Consider the following 7142-nt stretch of genomic DNA (forward strand, 5'->3'; position numbering starts at 1 on the left):
CTATTAACTATTAAAAAAATATAATTAAGTCGGTATATAAAATATATTTTTTTTAACAGCTTAATTTTTTATTAAATGTGATAGTTGGACACTTAAAATATTTTGTTATCGACTTAATTATATATCTCCAACACTAAAAATCTTCATTTCTCAATAAATTTGTACATATCTTTTTACTAATTTGACGCGTATAATTAGAAGTATTTTTTTGGAAGGATGGATCAAACACAGAATCCTTTTCTAACACTAAAAAAAGCACGCTGTTAAAATGATTTGTCAAATACAAATTATTATAATTTCAAACTACATTTTAAAAAAGTACTTTTAATTAAAAATAAATTTTAAAATAAGCAGATTATTTAGAGTTGCCACTTGGCAGCTTATTCAATTAAGAGATTGTGGTTGCTTGCTTGCCAATAGTACGGCGACTTAGTATCATTGGGCCTGGGCTAAAATTGTTGTTTAAGGGTCCAAAAAAGAGGGGCCGAGGTTTCGGGGTGAAATTAAAAAATATCCAGATTTATAAGTGGTAATTGAAAATTAGCCACAGTTTAAAAAATATCAAAATTTAGCCACTTTTCATGTAAAGATAAATCTAAACGAAAACAATGTTCAAAATTCGAAAAATATTCAAGCATAATATACTGGAGTTCCAGCATAATATACTAGAGTTCTAACATAATATACTAGAGTTTCAGCATAATATACTGGACTTTCAGTATAATATACTGGTCCAGCATAATATGCTGGAAGTTCATACACAGGTGCTCCAATCTCCAGTATATTATGCTGGAACTTTCCGTGTGTTGGAGTTCCAGCATAATATGCTGGAAGTTCATACATAGGTGCACCAATCTCCAGTATATTATGCTTTAATTTTTCGTGTTGCAGCAAAATAGTGGCTATTTTTCAATGACTTTGCAAATGCTGGCTATTATTACACGGTGCATCACTATTACTAGTAGTTGGCACTAGTCGTGTATTCTCGTATTTCTTGATCTTGGTTATTACATGTGTTTGCCATTTGCTTCCGCTGCCTTTTACCTTGTTGTTACTATTAATTGGTTATTGCTTCCTTTCACTGTTCTTGAACCGAGGGTCTATCAGAAACAGTCTCTCCACCTTTATAAGGTGGATGTAAAGTTTGCGTACACACTACCCTTATACAATGCATGCAATAAAAATAATGGGAAAAAAGTATAGGTAAATTTTATAATAAATTTTTAGAAAATTATCTATTTACACTTTGCATGAACTTTAATTATGATTTTCGAAAAATCTACTAAAAACAATCAAAACTCAAAAATTTATATACACATGAAGAATAATAAAAATAGTGGAATATAATAATAATAATAAAAATAACCAACATATATTCTGTGCATTTTAATATATATAATATTAAAATAATAATAATAAAGTAGCAATATATTTTTTAATAAATTCATAATATAATTATTTTATTTACAATGTTAGTGAACTTAAATTAAATTATGTGATAAGATATAATATTATTTAAATTATGAATAAATACCTGCATTAAGAAATATCTAGATAATATAAAAAGGGTGTTACATATATATATACACTTGAAAATGTCAAGAGCAAAATAGAAATTATGTAGGAGAAAAGAATGAAAATCACAATTGTTCAAAGTTGGAGGATGAGTTTGATTTTTAGAGTAAACTTGGGGGACGTAAACGGTCAATATATTACATTTAACAAAATAAATAATATTTTTGTCAGCTTAGAAAGAAATTAATGAATCCCCCTAACAAAGTATTAATATATGGGCAGAGAAGTAATTTATACACCAGACAGATTGAGCTACTTTTATCAAATACCCGAATAGAGATAAAAAGGAAAACAATAATTTTCTGTTCTCAAATTATTGTTTATTTCGATTTCAATCCCTGTATTTCACTTGACACACTTAACAATCAATATTTTTTTTTTTGGTTAAAGGGATGATTATATATATTAGCATCTAAAGGGAAATAGGTACATCACCTTCAGGGGGTATGAAGTGCCCCATGAGCTTAGTTCCACAATATTAACATTACATTCCATAATTTTTCTAAAAAATACAGTTCCTAGGATGTCTGCCAAAAAGCTTCAGTTGTAAATGCCGGAGGAACTGTCAAGATTGTTGTTCTTCCAAAAAGGTCTTTCTTGGCTCATTCATTTGACATCAGATCAACTACTCTATTCTTCTCCCTGTAGATGTGTTTTACCACTTTGCCTCTCAATCTTAGGATGATTGACCTGGATTCAAAGATAATTGAGTCAAAAATATGATTACCTAAATTAAGCATTCTTATTACCTCTGTCGAGTCTGTGCTGATTTCGAGAGGTGTTAGTCCTCTTTCTCTGCAATTTGCAATCCCTGAAGCAGTGCAAGAAGCTCAACTTGGGTGTTTGTGCTGTGTGGCAAGCTTCCCATATAGCCTATCACCCAATCGCCGTTGGAGTTTCTGAAGACACCCCCCTCCCTCCCCCCACACCTGCATTTCTAGGGTTCCCTAATGCAGCTCCATCAGTGTTGAGCTTGTATTGGCCCCTTGGTGGTGGATCCCATTTGACCCAAATGGTCTTCTCTTTTCTGGTAAGTGCCCAACTGAGATAGTAATATATTCGGTTGCCCTTGCTAGGACATTAAAGATACAGACCTGATCTTTTTTTATTTTGAAGAAGTTGTTATTTCTGATTATCCACAGATGCCAGAAGTGGAATGAAAATAAGTCTTCTGAGCAAAGAATATTGTTAAACGGTTTACTCCGGAGGGTTGACCATATGTTGGACCAAGAACTACTTATGAAGGTGAGGTTTTGCTGTAAGGTTGTGGTAGTTCTCTTGGAGATTAGATGCTTTCAGAATATTTTTGTATTAGGGCACTCAAAGAAGATGTGGGTAGCAGTCTCAATTTCAGAAGTGCAGAAGCAGCACATGGGGTTACAATTGACCCCAATTTTCTGGAGGTAAGCCCATGTAGGAAGCCTCCATGGTATAAGAGCCATAGGAAGGTCTTGATCTTGTTAGGAACCCTAAGCTTCCATATCCATATGTAGCTTTTGTTTTCCCCTTCCAGACTTTGGACAGTTTTGTTTGTGATGAGGGTATAGGTTGATTTAGAGCTGAAGAGGCCATTATTTATTTTGCTCCAAATCATTTTATCCACCTTCATAGATTTGGGTGGGATGAAAGTTGATGAGATTATATCTCTGATGTTAGGTGGGATGTTTAGAGATATGGGGGAGGTATCCCATGCACCATTAATGTAAATGGTGTCCACTTTGGCCAAATGATCAGTTAGAGTGAGTGGGCCCTCGATCATGTTCCTGATGGGGGGGATCCAATAGTCAATTAGGAAGCTGACTCTATTTCCTTTGTGAGCCACCCACTTGATAGCTTTTCTGCATGTGTTCCAACCTTTAAGGATACACTGCCAGGTAAAAGATTTAGCCTTCTTGGGGATGCGGGTCCAGTTATAGTGTTTAGCAATGGGAGTCTTTGCCCAGAGTGGGGAGGGGTTGTGGAAGAGTCTCCATGCAAGACCAACATGGATAACTTTGTTTTTATACCCAGCTTTTTGAATTCCTAGCCCTCTGTGGCTTTTAGGTTTAGTGACAGTGTCTTAGCCTACCGGGTGCATTTTCTTCTTGCTAGGGGTGATGCCCCAGATGAAGTTTCTTTGGATTTTATCAATTGCCTTAGTGGTTTTTTAGGGAAGCTTGATGAACTGCATGATATGATTTGGGATGCTATTCAAGGATGTTTTTGCTAGGGTGGTTCTCCCAATCATATTTAGGAAACTTGTTTTCCGCCCAGCCAGTTTGGATTGCATATTGTCAATGATGAATTGGAAGTCATTATTTACTGGGTTTTTATGGAAGATAGAAAATTCCAAATATTTGCCAAAGGTAAATGAGGCTTGGATGGATAGGTTGGTAATGTTAGCCTCCATCTGAAAAGGGTGACAATTAACAGAGAATAAGACCCTTGACTTTGTAAGATTAATTTTCTGACCTAAAGCATGGTTGAATTAGTTTAGATATTGATGATGGCTGAGCAATTATTGGAGTCAGCCCTATCAAATAAGGTTAGATCATCAGCAAAGAAAATATATAAGATTTTAGGGTCAAACCTGATGATGCTGATTGGGCACCACTCGTTGGCTTGAACAACATCATCAATTAACCTAGAGAGCCTTTACATATACATGATGAATAGGTAAGAGTATAAGAGATCTCTTTGTCTTATGCCCCTAGATGGTTTGAAAGGAGGAGTTTGGTCTCCATTCACCAGGATTGAAATGGAGGAGGAGCTTACACAAGATAGGATGTGATTGATAAGATCAGTGTGGAAGTTAAAAGCATGGAGGGTGTCCCTGATAAAAGACCACTCAATCATGTCGAATGTTTTTTCCAGGTCAATTTTTAAGATCATATGTGCTTTCTTCCCTCTCATATTCCCAAAGTGGGTGATGTACTCCTAGACTATAATAGTATTATCAGAAGCTCTCTTGTTAGACAGGAAGCTGACTTGGTTGGGACCAATTATGTAGGGCAGGCAGGGCTTAATTCTGTTAACCAAGATTTTGGTCACAGTTTTGTAGATAGTATTACAATGGTCTATATGTTTGAAATTCTTAAGCATTGAGGCATGAGGGCATTTTGGTATGAGGCATAAGAGTGTTTCATTCAGTTTTGGTTACATTACTTTTTATTCAAATATTATTTGCCGAACTAGATGATATCTTTCCCAACAATGTCTCAATATTTTTGGTAAAAGAAGGGTGCAGTCCATTTGGCCATTGGTGCTTTGAATAGTTTAAAGGAGAAGATTGCTCTTTTAATTTCACCGTCTCTTAGAGGTAGGGAAAAATTGCCTTTTTGGATTGTAGACAGTGTATGGCTCTAGGAGTTTTAGTTGGTGGTTTCGATGGGTGATTGTGTATGTGAAGATGTATAGAGAGTATTGAAGAATCTGCTAATGGAATCTTTGATGTCATGTAGTTCATCTTGCCAATTACCAGATTCATCTTTGAGAGAAAGAATCATGTTTCTTCTTCTCTTATTTAAAGTAGAAGTGTGGAAGAATCTGGTATTGGCAACTCTATCAGTGAGCCAGTTGATTTTGGATTTCAATTTCCAGAAATTCTTTTCATTTTTGAGAATGGAGTCTAATTCTTCAATTAAGGTGTTTTCTAGATTCAGGAGGAATTGATGAAACTAGTAATTAGGTGAATTTTGGATCCCTTCAATCTTGTCTAGAAGTCTCTTCTTTTTGTGGAATATATTCCCAAAGGTGTGTTTATTCCAATAGGTGGCATTGTTCTTGAGCCTTTGGGAAGATGGGATAAGAGTGGAGGCAGCTGTGAAAGAGTCCTGAATGAGTTGTGGGAAGGCAGGGTGGCTGCACCACATTGACTCAAATCCGAAGGGTTTGGTGCTAGCATTAGGGGGGGAGGGGTCATATTTTAGCTTTATTATGAGGGGGCAGTGATCCGAATGGGTCCTAGGCAGGTGTGTTAAAGTGGCCTCAGGGTATTCTGAATCCAACAATTATTAGCTAAACAACTATCAATTCTTTCTAAGATTAGGTTTGTTCTGTTTATCTCTCGTTAGTCCATGTATATTTACTACCTTTATAGCCTAGGTCCACTAGTTTACACTGGTTAAAATAATTCCAGAATAAATTGCTTCTGCTGGTGTTAATGTAGTTACCACCAAACTTATCTCTGGCTTTTAACACTTCATTGACGTCCCCACCCACAAATTAGCTTCCATTTATGCTACTTGAAATCTCCATTAGATTGCCCCAAAGTGTTTTCCTATCTTCTAGATTATTGCTTGCATAAATAGCAGAAAAGAGCCATGGGGTATAGAAGGGTAGTACCTTGACCATTGCATGAATACCTTGGGGTGTGCTAGATACCTCATCTACCTGGAGGATATCTTCTTTCCACATAATGACGATGCCTCATGAGTGGCCCACTGATGGGAATTAGATGTGCATGTCATACTGTAGCTCCTCTGTTAGCTTTTTATGGTCTGCCATCTTGGTTTCTAGCAACACTAGCATGACCGGCCTGTGAATATTGATCATTTTGGAGCAGTACCTCTCAAACTTAACATTGTTTGCCCCTATAACATTCTATATGATGAAATGCATTAGAGGGTTGTGGTTGGTTTGGGGCGTCACAACTTGTACCTTTTCCTTCCCCTGGGCATGCATCTATTTTCTCATTGATGCTGGTATCTGAGAGCGCATCATTGGTGTCTTTGTCAATAAGGGATTCAGTACCCCCTGGCTCTAGTGAGATCCCCGACTCGATCCATTTTTGGCCAGCATTTTGGTGCATAACAAGATTAGGATCTCGATGTAGTCCATACTGAATTCTGCTGCTCTCACTGCCTCTAGCCATATGGATTCTGTCCTCGATGGGCAATAGAATCTTTGTGATGACATCTCCTCTTTGGCTCTCTGCCCTTTCAGGATATTCAACGCTTTTGATATCCTTTGAGATGTTCCCCAATGGTGTTATTTGGTTTTTCTCCGATACTGAAGACGAAGGTTCATGTTGAGGCCATTATTCGATCACTGTGAAGTGTGGCATTGCCACTGGGTCTATCATTGTTGGATCTGGGAAGAACGGGATCGAGTGAAAGGCTTATTGCATGAGGTTGTGCACTGATGGGGGATCATTGCTGGCTTGCGTGGAGCTGAGATTGCTCTGAAGGGTCATTGATTGCCAGAGTTGGGTTCCAAAGGTCGCCAAACCCATATTCAGTGCCCCCATTTTCACCCTTGCTAGATGGGCCGAGATTGGGATGATGAGGGTGATAGGTTGATTGCCCAGTTGAAAATTATAGCATAATCCTGACCCTGCAAGGCCAATTTCGTCCACAATGCCAGTGTGTGGTCTGGTGACGGCGGAATGGAGGTTATGATGATTGGGAGCCTGGTGGGTTGATCCATTTTTGGATTTTTTTTATTGTTCCTCTTTTGGAACTGTAATTAATTATGAGGGGTTTGGGGTAGATATTTGTCATCTCCGTTATTAGGCGTCAAATCATTATCGGGCTGCTGGGTTTTGATAATTTTGTCTAATACCGGAGATTTGGAATTAATTGTGTATC

The sequence above is a fragment of the Nicotiana tabacum genome, chromosome 15, assembly GCF_000715075.1.
Source record: "Nicotiana tabacum cultivar K326 chromosome 15, ASM71507v2, whole genome shotgun sequence".
In the NCBI taxonomy this organism is placed as follows: Eukaryota; Viridiplantae; Streptophyta; class Magnoliopsida; order Solanales; family Solanaceae; genus Nicotiana; species Nicotiana tabacum.